Genomic DNA, 13762 nt, shown 5'->3' on the forward strand with positions numbered 1-13762 from the left:
AATTTTGTAGAAATTACTTTTAGAAACTCAGAAATTTCAATTAACCTATTTATTTCACTCATGTTTGTAATCAGTAAAGTTATTTTATCAAATATTAAATGCATATGAAATCTTATCTAAATATAAATATGCAATTAAAAGTGCTTGATCTCTGCTAGTAAGGAATAATTTTGAATGCCGAATTTTAATAGCTTACCAACTGATAGAGAATCCTTTCATTCCTTATAATAGATCCCAGAACTATCCTTTATCTGTTTTTCTGCATCATAAAACTTTGTTTTGTTTGTTTCTAAATAGCACCTGAATGTGATAGGTGAAAACCTTTCTTTAGCTGCCCTCCTGATGCATTAGAACAGACAAATGACCTCTGGACTGGGTGTCTTAAAGACCTGACCTTCTTAATTTATAAATCCCTATAGATGACATTTATTATATTGTCAGGATAAACCTTTCAATTAAAAAAAATCCCATCAGAAAAAAAAAGTGAATCTAACATTAATTAGCTCAAGTTCATCTTTAGTAGTCATTCTTTATATTCTCAAATGGAATGTTTCCTTAAAGTCACTATACTAGAAGGTGTGATAAGGAAGTAAATTTTAGTTTTGATTGCTTCAGGATGTGGAGGCAGTGCAACATTTCATTCATGAATTTTTATTACACCATTTGTTAGTAGTTTATGGTGGACTGGCCCAGAGCCAGGATCCTGTGCAGGATAATGCACTTAGGTGATGATGAGGTCCTCCCCTCCATATGGCACATCAAGGAAAGGAAGCTACTCTACTCATCTGATCTATTTTTCTGGAACAATCTCAAGTTTATTATTAGGCTTTACCTCTTCTTCAAACTTTCATTACCTATTCTACTGAATATCAAATTAAAAATCCCAACGTGGAGTCCATTTTTTATAGGAGTACCAGTGAGGGTTTATAGAGGGAGGATGTGACAGTTAATCAGTCAACACAGATTTGTACAGGAGTACCAGATCTGAAAAAAGTTATGGAAAACATGAGAGATGAATATAAGTGGGGGTTGGGGTGTGGAAGAATGTCTTTATTTTTATTCTCCCATGGAAAGGTCTTTTATTTCCATTATTTCCTAAAAGTAAACTCATTCATTCATTCATTCATTCATTCATTCATTCACAGAGTCAATAAATATGTTCTGAAAACTAGTATGTGTCTGGGAACTGGGTTCGATACAATTCCCTGTAAAGTTCCTAAAGGGTTTCCCAAGAAATTTATCTGTAATGTTACTTGGCACAGAGGTGTAAAGTCTATATAATCTTTACAAAGGGATTGGAAAAGATTAAACAGGTTTGTTTACTACATAATTTGGCACAAAAGGTTGGAAGACCATATAACTTAAATAAAGGGATTGAAGAAAGTGAAATAAGTTTGTTTATTGCAGAATTTCTCATGACCATTGATGTCTAATATTCATTATAAGTTTCCAAAGAAGTATATTTATATGGACTTTTCTAAGCTTATTTGATTTAATAATAATTTTATGTCTTTTTTATTACAGACAATATATTAGACAACAGATATTTCAAAGGAATATAATTTAGAATTATTGATGTAATAAAATGTTCTAACGATGTGGTTTACCGCCAATTTTTGTGATAGTAAAGACAAGAACAAGATTCGGATTTGTATAGATCTAGGGTCAAATTTGGCCTGTTGTTATTATGGCTATGTTACATAACTGAGTCATTAAAAATTATATATATATACATATAATACAAATATTTTTGGATTATATATTTGTAATATATTTGGATAATAATATCCCATAGAACTATTTTTGCGGATGACATGTAAGAATATATTAAATTAACCAAGCTCAGTGGCTATCATATATTAGAAGTTTAATAAAATACGACACGTAGGAGAAAGAGTAGGAGGAGGAGAAGGAGGAAAAAGAAGAAGATGAAATACTTGCAACAAAACACAAAATCCCATATGCCAGCAATGAATCCTGGGACACTATTTGGCCATCGTGGAGCAGCGGTTTTAGCACCTGAGATATCAGCCCTTATCTTTCCCTTGTTTTCCTGGTTATATTGTATATTTGATTTCCACTTTCCTCCTTGACTGATAACAGTCTTGAGTCATGGCCAATCTCCTAGACTCTTCTTTTCCTGCCTACCTCCTTCCAACTTCTTCCATGGGTAGCACTTTTTTTTTTTTCCTGTTATATCTTTCTCCAGTGCCTGGAATCTTTTTAGAATGGACTAATACCCTGGAAGAATCAGAGAGAGGCTCTTCCTCTTACATGTTATGAGTAATCTCTCATTGTTCTACCCTTTCTCTAAGCCTGGATCTCCTACATTCCGCACCCCATCAAGTGTTCAATGGAATCAAAGCTAGGAATTTGGTGAAGTAATAATGATTGAATCATATGTAACTATATTTTCATTATGACAGAACAAATAATACTAGTAATGTGTCTTGAAAACCTCATACCCCCCTCCTTTTATGCACAAAGATAAATTACCATCAAATGGATACAGGTTCATTTTGAGCAGAGAAGTTGGGATATGTATGCTGAATGAGAGGTAAGCTGAATGAAATAGTAAGCTAGAATGAGAGGTTACAAGCATTTATTTGATATCACAGAATTGCATTCCAGGGGCACAGATTCAGGCAGAGACCCAACTTGTGTCTCAATTTCTGGGTGAAGCCAGGGGGTTGTTAAGAGAAAAAGGAAGGAAGGAAAATACATAAATAGAGGAAATAAATTTCTATTGCTGTTAATAAACTGAGTTATTCTTTAGTATACATGGTTTGTTACTGATTCTATCTTCAGAAAGAATATCCATAATCAACAGTACTTGTGGTCAGGATGTCTGCTTTGCTATTAGCTTTTCAAACAGTTGTTTCAAAGACAGTGTTGGCTTGGCCCAGTTTAAAGGTCTGGCCCAATTCAAACAGTCCAAAGTTTCAAGGAATAAGACACACAAGGCAGTTCTGGAATGGCTGCTCTGGCTCCATTTTAAAATGGCTCCAATTATGTCAACTTTTCACAGTACGAAAGAAGAGAAGCTGCTTTCTGAATTCACTATCGTGAATACAAGCGGTAGTTAACACTACCATCTTTAGATTTTTGTGTTCAATGGTTCTTCTATACATGCTCATTCATGCAACAATTATTTAGTGGTTATTATTTAATACCAGACACTGAAAATAGGAAATACATTTTTGAAATTATTTTTGGACATTTTAAACTTAAATCATATTTTTAACTTAGAATGTTATGACTTTTTAAATGACTTTCATAATGTTCATTAACTTTCATAATGTTAATGTTAATTGGTAAAACTAAAATTATTTTTGTAGTTTACATGTATCATAACAATACAAGTGAAAAATGGATGTGATCGAAAAATATCACAAAAAATACATGTTGTCAATACTCTTTTTAGTAAGAAACTGTTTTAAAGGTGATTGATTCCAAACTCTGTAACTAAATCCCCAAATTTGGAAGACAACATTTATCTAAATATACTCATTATGTTCCTGCTACCATAGAGCTAGAGATAGATATGGAGATAGCAAGATAGAGCAAGAAGGAGAGCAGGAGCAAGAGAGAGAGAGAAGGAGGAAAAGCAAATAAATTAAACATCTGTGATCAAGTTGAATTTAAGGTAAGAGACCTTGATGGGGGGAGAAACATTCTTATAATTTGGGAAAGAGCTATTGAAATCATATGATCTCATTATTCACCTTTGGCCAAACTGTCATTTCCAAAATAATCTCTTTGTGCTCAAAATATAAAAAAAAGACCAAAATGGTCAAACCCTTAACTTTCTTCTAAATTTTCTAGGAGTAGCCAAGAACATAGCTGTTTAAAGGCTGTGTAATTGAACCTATTAAAAACAACAAACTAGGATCTATTTAATTATATGTTGCGTTAGCAACTGCCATTGAAAAACAAAATTGAGCAGGATAATATCTGAATAAGTGTTAGATTAAGAAAGGGGAGCTGTACTAATGAAAAATTAGCTCATTAGCAATGAGTAATAACATAATTTGAAAACATTTATACATGACCCAAGAAAAACAAATGTGGAAGCTTGGCTTTCTGAACTGGTAAGAGTTTGGCAAAACTATATTTAGACTGGACCAAAATTTGGTTCCTTTCCAGGCTTTGAAGCTGAATCAACACAGACAGAATGAAGTGTAAATTTTTTTGGACAATTATCTGTAATTTGGATTATTATATATCCTTTTCCAAAGTCCACTGTATAATTTGGGCTTATTTTTTTTCCCCTCTGTATGATTAGTATCTGGAATGAAAGAAGGTGTTAATGGTACTAGAGGGACCATGGGAGCATTCAAAAGTCAGTCACATTGGTTTGAAAACAAAATTCCAAAGAAACTTTATGTTGGGAAATGAAGAAACCGAGACTTATGTGCACTGATTTTATTTTCCAAAAAGTAATATGTATTGTAAGTTTGGTATGGTGAAATTATATTTTGAACAAATATTGGGGCATATGGTTGGGCAATTTATTCCATGTGAAATAGTTATAAGAAAAGGTTTGCAATCTTATAAAATTTAACTGCTGTTAATTACATAATTAGCAAATCACCTTCATTAAAAATCTGTGTTCTCCCAACCAGAATGTAAGCTAATCATGTGTAGGGATTCAACTTGGTGTGATAAGATCATGGGACATGGCAGGTAGATTTCTCACCATTATGTTGAATTGTTGAATAAAGTCTTGCAGGAAATGAGAAGTTTCCTGGAAAACTCAAATTGTTTAGTCAATTCACATTCAGGCGTTCAACTCAAGCTAAATATAATCCCTTCTTTGTTGTCAAAGTATTTCTTGAGAGGAGCTTTCCTTCTGAATTGTGTGAAGAATTGCAGCAATTATACATTTTGCACACTCCAGTCTAAATGCAGCAAGATAATGGACTAAGACACAGCTAAATTGGGCCATACACCACATTACAGCGGTTGTTACAGATTGGCATGGGGTTTTGCTTGGTTTATATAACTACAGCAATCCATATTTTCTTAAAACACAGAGGAGAAGAGTCACGGAATTTGTTTCTACCAGCATATCAGGATTACAAGACCACTCACCATCCCCCTACCTCTCTCTGCTCTTTTTCTGACTGCTTAGACCAGTGACACTTGAACCTGAGAATTATGTTAAACTCTTTAATAAGAAAAACTTTCCCAAAATACAGCTTTAGTAATGACTTTAATCGTCTGCACTTTGATATTCTTTGCTCTGACTTAAAACTATGATTTTTTTTCCTAAATAAAATCAGCTTTACCACTTTCTATTCCATATATATATATATTAAATTCCATAGCAAAAATGATACACATTTTAAGAAAGGAAAAAGACTATTAAAATTATAAGACTCAATATATACCAATAACAAAAGACGAATACAAGTCATATATATATATATATATATATATATATATATATATATTCACGCTGTCATATATATATATATAGCTAACGCTATCATATATATATATAGCTAACGGAGGGACAGAATTCAACTTGGTGTCATAAGATCATGGGACCTGGCATGTAGATTTCACACCATTAGGTTGAATTGTTAAATGTGTATATATATATATATATATATATATATATATATATATATATATACACACACACACACACATACACACACATATCTATATATATATACACACACACATATATATATATATTCATATATATATACATTCATATATAGATCTATATATATTCATATATAGATACCAGGGGTGCCAAAAAAATATATACAAGTGGACACTTTGGTCAGCGTTCCTCAAGCAGTAGTTCGCCGTAATCAGAAGTGTCTGGATGCTGACGGTTACCACTTTGAGCACCTCTTGTAATTGCAGAAGTCAAATGTGACTTATATTCATCTTTTGTTATTGGTATATATTGAGTCTTACAATTTTAATAGTTTTTTTTTTCCTTTCTTAAAATGTGTATACATTTTTGCTATGGAATTGAATGCCTGTCCTAAGGTTTTTCAATAAGGTTAATTATCATTTTAATTTACCTATTTGCTACCTGGCTTAGTTACCATAAGTTTTTATATGAATTTGGAAAATGTAGAGGCATTAACAAGCTACTGCAATGATCAACTTTTAGTGAGAGAATGCATGCAGGCTCATATGTCTCCCTTCATGGGCATATTTTGGTTGTTAACAATGAACTGAGATAATACATTGGCTTACAGGATTAATGTTGACCTTTTAACAAAAGGATTCCTGTCACAACAAATCCTGTCAGTCATTTATAGCAGTGTTATAGTTGGAAGGGCCAGTTGGGCTACAGCAGGAAAATGAACAAGGTTTGAACACTAATATTTATAAAATGCATGAAGCATATCTAAAATAATATTAAGCACAGATTTGTAGTAGATCCTGGTACGGTGTATAATGTTCTCTCTGCCTGTAAAATGAACATATTTTAATCCCCAGAACCTAGGAATATGTTACATTATATGGCAAAGGGACTCCGCAGTAATGAAGTCAAGCATTTTGAGGTGGGGAGATTATCGTGGTGGACTCAATGTGTAGGCTCAATGCAACTGCAAGGTCCCTTATAAGGGAGAGGCAGTGGGGTTCGAGTAATAGTAAGAGATGTAACAAAAGGAAAGAAAACAAGAGTTTGGGGTGATGTGGTGAAGGGGACACAAACTAAGAAATATAAGCAGCCTCTATCAGCTAGAAAAGGCAAGGAATGGATTCTCCTCTAGAGTCTTCAGAGGGAACTAGAACTGCCAATGCCCTTGAGACTGATTTTGGACTTCTAGCCTCCAGAACTATAGGAGAATAAATTTGTTTAGTGCTATTACATCTGTTGTAAGTTGCTATAGCTGCAATAGTAAACTAACACATAGATGTAAATATTTGGGGTGGGAGAGAGAACCCAAAATAAATTTAGACGCTCTTAGTTATATTTTCTTTATTTTCTTGAAAGGAATCTTGGAAAAAAAATATGATAATATGTATATATTACATATTTCCACAAAAGGTGACATTCACGCTGTCCTAGATAATAGAAATGCTTTTAATACCACTTGACAGTCTTTCAACATTTCCTTCTCATTTCTATTTAATTCTAAAGGATCAATCTAGGTAATTAGTAGGCCAGAAATCCTAGAAGTTTTGTCATATTTATGTCTTCTGTTTGAGATGATAGGTCGTCATAAAATCAGTTTTATTTAGTGTTTAGGATACAACTGTGAAAATTCATAAGATAAACTTCCATCATTATATTTTGATTCTCATGTTCGAGGAGAAAGATTTAGGAAATAGAATTTGATTGTTGTCTGTAGGTCAGGAAGTGTGGGTTCTAGCTAGAGTTAGTGTGTGAATAAATCAACAGATCTTATCATTTCCCAGTATCCCATTTAAAAAAAATGATGAGAGTAAATTGTGATTGAGGCATCTGTCATTGCTAAAGTGTATTATGACATGAAATGACAATGAGCATTCTTGTTTTTAATTCTAAGAAGAATTTTAACATGGGGCACAGAGGACACAGCAGGTAGGCTGAGTGAAAATCCCAGAAGAATCCAGATAAAAGAACTGAACCTTAGGTTGGTGCTTCACTAGGGTTGTCATGTCCCAGCAGTCATCCAGTGCTTTGTGAAAGAAACTGCAATCACAGTTATGAAAGTTGAGGTGGTGGATAGTGGGAAGGAGGCATAGGATGATGTTTATTATTATTTAATTAAGCATTTAATTGACCAAATGTAGATCAAGCTCACCAGTATAACATTTACAAATATTTTGAAAGAGAAAAATCAATTATTATGTAAAATATAATGTATTTGAGTAGGCTTATCTTATTCTTCCTATTTAGTTTAGGTTTTTTTAGGCTGAAGATCTAAGATTTCTTTTCTAGATAAAGCAAAATTTTCATCTACCTTGTAGTACTGCGTAATTATTTTGTAGTACTTTTCAAAATTTCAAATGTTTCTATTATGCTTTTAAAAAAGAGCAAAAACATTGAAAATTTAAAACTACAAGGCCTTTTCATTCAAAATGTCAAAATAAAAACAATGAATTAGAAACCCACTGATTACATCTTTTTTAATTGAGATAATGGGACGATTTTAAGCTAAATTTTAGATTGTCTTTGTGAGTAGGTAGAAGGACAAGACAACTTGGCAATCAAAATTGTCCTCCCTCTCACTCTATGGAAAACTTGACTTTTTCCATACGATTGCATAATTAAATAGAAGACAAGGAGGAACTTTATATTGGTAGGGTGCATATCTGTGTTGCATAATATTGCAAGCTGGTAAAAATAAGCTTTTGAAGTTAGACAGCTTAGTCTCAATATGCCTCCTTCTTCTTCATAACCATGCATGACTTCATGGTGTCTCACTAGAGATTAATAAAGCCAACCTTTCAGAGAAGCTGTCATGAGGTTTAAATGTGCTAATCTATATAAGGCACGTTTCTTCCCAATCTCATCAAATCCTCGAATGATACCTATTGTCATTTTATAAGCATCATCATTTGTCAACCTTTTCTAATTCACATTAACTATTCGGTGATGAAGATATAGTAAGCAAAGCTATAACTATTAGGTAGGTGCAAAAATCATTGCAGTTTAAAAGGTTAAAAATAATTGCAAAACCACAACTACTTTTTGCACCAACCTAATAAAACAAAAACAAAAGGTTTTGTGTTTAGGACGAAAGACAAAAAAGATGACAATAAAGGATTTATAATAGAAATAATTATTTTAGATTTTAGAATTTACAGGTGTAATGTACAAAAGTTTTTAAATTCCAACATACGAACATTTATCATTTAGGATTAAAAAGTATAAAGAATGCTCATAAATTTCTGATATATTATTGATAAAGAGCTTGCATCTGCAGATTATTGAGTGTCAAAATAAGAAATTGAGTTCATTTATCATCAGGATGTTTACTGGCATAACTGCCTGTCTTTGATGCTTGCTACACTAAAGTTCAATCACTTATTCCCTTTCTAGTCTACACTTGTAATGAAGAAGGTTGTATACCAGGCAAGCATGAATTCCACTCTCTCAATTCTATGAAGAAGACAGCCAAAGGCAGTAGTGGATGGACAGCTGGGCATCAAGTCAGTTTCTCTGACTTTATGCTCTCACTCTAGGAACTGAGCTCTTCAGTTGGGGACTGAGGCTTTTATAATGAAGCAGTTCTTGACTTAGTTTTCTACTTAGGTCTGTCTTGTATTGCTGGTCCTCCTGGGTTTTGGAATAATGTTCTGGAGTCCTAATACTAACCCTGGCCAGTCCTTCAGTGTATCCCCATGAACTTCCTTGATGATTTCCCATAGCCAAATTTAGAAAATTTGCAGAAAATCCCCCTCAATGATATTTATTTTACATGAACACCCAAATTCTTTCCTCTTGCATACCGGAAATCACAATCCTGGTGACATGCCATTCTCTCAAGCTTTTCTCATTCTGGAGCCTCTGCTTGCTGAGATCTGTTTATTCCCAACACCAGCAGAGACCTAGTCCTATCCTGGTGGCTTACTCAGATGTAGTTGAAACAACAAAGGAGTCCACTCACTCCCAGGCTTGAATGAAGCAACACATCGTTTCCTCAACCAACGGAGCAAAGGGAGCGGGGACAGGGGCGGGGGGGAACTCAGTGTGTTTGAGTGACCAATAACCACGCTATGCCCATCAGTGACTCTTCAAGTGAGGTGACCCTGTGTAGTACAGAGGGGCACTAGGGGAAGGCATTCAAAGTTGATGACACTGAAAGTAATTCAGAAAGGCGAGTTGTCTCAACGAGCAAGCACAGGTGCAATCAGGAGACAAGGAGGTACATCTGCAGGGTTCTCTTTAGTGTTGGACTATTCTGGGTTTATGTAGAGTCACTGCTACTCACCTGGTGTGCAGTCTCAGTCAGTTAGTGATCTCAGAGTGTCACTGCTCTGAGAGACATATTCCGCATCTCTAAAAACGAAGGTAGGAACCTACCGCAAGGAGGGTCAAGTTGAAGATGAAACAGTTTATGGAAGGGACCTGCCACAATGTAAGTACACAAAATATCAGCGACAATGATAATATTAATAATATCTACAACTACTGATATAATTCTCATATTGTTATCAACCTAAAATTCTCTTCTCACCAAGACAGTCTTTCTCCCACATTTCCTGCCACATATGCCCCCTCCCCTAGAACATAGATTGTCAACATAATTTTTAATCTCTAACATTGCCTTTGAACTTCAGTTCAACTAAATTTCTTCTCCGCACAAATGTGAAGGGGCACTATTTCCCTAGGACCTTTATCCTCTAGTAAGATCCTCCCAATTCCTCAGCTTCCTTTAGCATTTTTTCCAAGCAGGGCAGGTGGCCATTTGCTATAGAAGGTTCAAGTTTCAAATTGTTCCCTGCAGAAATGAGGTTGGTGCTTGAAACAAAGAAAATCAGGCCATGTGTGGTCAAAAAAAAAAAAAAAGAGAAAAGAAAAAAAGTGACTGTGTGCTGGGTATAAACATTTTAAAGCAAACAGTGTTGCTAAATTTGTAATAATGGTCCACAGAAGAAATATGTATAAACGTGCATTATTTAGTTTGACATTTAGTCTTTTGCAAAGCGATTCAATGTTTCAGAGCTTAAAAAATATTGTGTAATTTATTTAATATTTATATAGCAATTTACATTTGTTAATATCTTCTAGGACATTTATTACCTTGTGATTCATGCTTGCCCGGTATACAACCTCCTTCTTCCATATTAAGGGGGAACTTTGAAATTGATTACTTTTTCAGCCTCAATATGTTGTCATGTCATAAATTACAGTCGGATTAAATACTCAATAGTTCTGTAACTTGTTAAACTCCAATATAAACTAGCTGCAGCCTGAAGGAAACAGGCCAGCATTCATGGGAATGTCATCCATGGCCATGCTTCATTTGCTTCACGCCCCTTCCAATGATAGCTCTATAACTGAGACTTCCAATCTGGGTACTTAGGGGTTTAAGAAAATGTAGTAGCTTAAATATTCAGCACATTCACATTTGCAGATACACCTGCAGTGTTCAAAGCAAAGTCAATGATTTTGAATTATCAGGCATCCATCTGAACTTTAAGAATGTGTCTTGATTTGATTGGTTTCGGTTAAGACTATTCAACTCTGGTATTCAATACTGGGTCCAAAGCAGTACACAGTGAGCAATTATAGGGCATTTTTATACAAGGGTGACCTTTCCTGTAGCCCTTCTCCTATCTATAATATAATCAAGAGGCTGGATGAAACTAGGTTTTGAAGAAAGAAGGCAGGTGTAAACTACACAAGAGCACCACTAAGCCCACATTTGTTTGGAGTGTGTCACTGGAACTAAGCAGTGACTACCCTCAATACTGCTTCAGCTTTTGATATGAAATTACAGAGCAAGGCGATACACAGGGTTGGATAATTGTGACATAGTGTATTGTTCTGTTGCTTACCTTAACTCAAAGTGTTAAGGTCAAAACATCGTTAGAAGTCACTGCTATTTAAAATCCTGTTGGTTAATATAAACACATATGCATTGTTTCTCAGTAAGAATAACTTGCACTTATTAAGACTTTATTTTTTGTATGGATGCTAACTTTATTAAAAATAAAATATTAAACACTTTCATATATATATGTGACATCATTGAGTAATTGGTACATTTTCTCTCTTCCCCAGAAGGTACAGGAAAGAACAAAGCAGTTTTGGCATAAATCAACAAAACTCACATTATTATATTGACTCTGCCAGTTTTGCGTTGCAATGACATGGAGCTTCAATTTTGTTTTCTATAAAATGGTGCTAATAGTAGACACCTTATAGAGCTGTTGTGAGAATTCATTTAAGTAAATGAAGCAACTCACATGGGAAGTGATTATGTAACTTGCCTAAGATTTTCCAGCTAGGAAAGGTGCCGCATATATTTAAATCTCTGCCTTTGACTCTAAGATAAGTGCCTTTTGAACTACATCTTATTGGTGCTGTTAATAGTACACAATAAACTCAACTTTTATTTCTGTACAGAATCTTGTGCACTGCTTCTATTAAATTCGTACATTTATAAATCTCATACATTTACATTTCCTGCCATGGTGTGTAAATGTTCTACTCTGAATACTAAGACAGAGCGAGAAGGAGCTCCTCCAGGCTACGAGATTATTACAAAGCCAGTTCTAAGGGACAGCCAGCTCTTTCTATCATGCAGTGGTTCTAAAACAGGGCACAGATTATTAGCTCTTTCCACTTTCTAAAGGTGGAGCCTGATTCCCCTCACCTTGAACAAGAACTAGACTTAATGACTTCCTTCTGATGAACAGAATATGGTGGATGTGATTGCATTTGAGATTTCTGAGACTGGATCATAAAAGATGCTGACTTTTCCTGTTCTCTCTCTTAGATCACTTGCTCTGGGGAAGTCAGCTGCCATGTCATGCAGGCCCACGAGTGGCCTGAAGGAGAGGTCCGTGGGGCCAGTTACTAAGTCAACAGGCAGCAAGGAATTGAGGCTTCTTGCCTTTTTAAATGTAACGAGAAATTATACTGAAATCATTTTCAGATATATATATATATATATATATATATATATATATATATATATATATATATATATATATATATATAACAAAACAAATCAATTTGTATGAGTCCCTTAGGAATTTTCAAGTAGAATTAAAGGGAATAACTATCCAAGAAAGGAATTGGGTGGGGGGGAGAGGTTGTGCCATGTGGTACTCATTTGAGTAAAAGATGGTACTTTTGAGGAGAGCACTGTTGCACTTTTTAAAGATAAAACAGGAGAACATAGGTGATGGTGAAGTTTACATATTCTTCTAGCCCAAGGGAATAATGCCCACCCCCAAGTGACAGTAGAAGTGAAGTACGACTCACTGATTATCGCTAAAGATCATAAAATTACACACCAAAAACTTTCATTATGACTTAGTTAAAACCTGTGGGATGCTTCAGCCTCCTCCAAGTACTTGGGGAATGAAATCCAGCTTTGTAGAATGTGCACACAGATTCCTACAAGCAAACACAGTCAGAGGGAAAGTTTCTGAAGTACTACAGAAAGCATCCAGCTGGCATGCTCTTTACACAACCTCCAATCAGGCATACCAGTTTTGCTCCTTTCCTAAACTAGAATCTCATTCTTTAGACTTCGCTTTCCAGCCCCATTTATGGAAGAATCAGGACAGTTCCCTCTATAATTAGCTTCACCATTTTAACATTTTATCTTAGTCTATGATGTATTTTCAAAAGGAAGAAACTATGGAATAAAATAGATGTTTAATAATAGTTATTCGTAGTATTAGTATTATTAATGATACAAAGCATTTTAATAATAATTGTAGAACTTGAACACCTTTTGTTCTCAACACATTTTAACTTTCTAAGTTCTATTCATCTGTCACTGTCACACCCACTGAGTCCTATCACATATTCTGTGCACACCATAGGTACTGATAGGGCTTAGTAAAGATATGTATATATGTGTGTGTGTATGTATGTATGTGTATATATATATATATATATATATATATATATATATATATATATGCTAATTGGTGTATTGTACTTCTTTGGTGGTAACAGGAATTGTCCTCTTTGATCTACAGCATAATGAGATTTATTTGGAACACCAAAGCATTATATACAGACTGAACAAGTGATTTGAACAGCAACATAAGCATCAAACTATTTTGCCTTCTAATGAAAGGGGTGGGGGGAGGTGAAGTAGCATCACAC

Source organism: Rhinolophus ferrumequinum, chromosome 6, assembly GCF_004115265.2.
Source record: "Rhinolophus ferrumequinum isolate MPI-CBG mRhiFer1 chromosome 6, mRhiFer1_v1.p, whole genome shotgun sequence".
NCBI lineage: Eukaryota > Metazoa > Chordata > Mammalia > Chiroptera > Rhinolophidae > Rhinolophus > Rhinolophus ferrumequinum.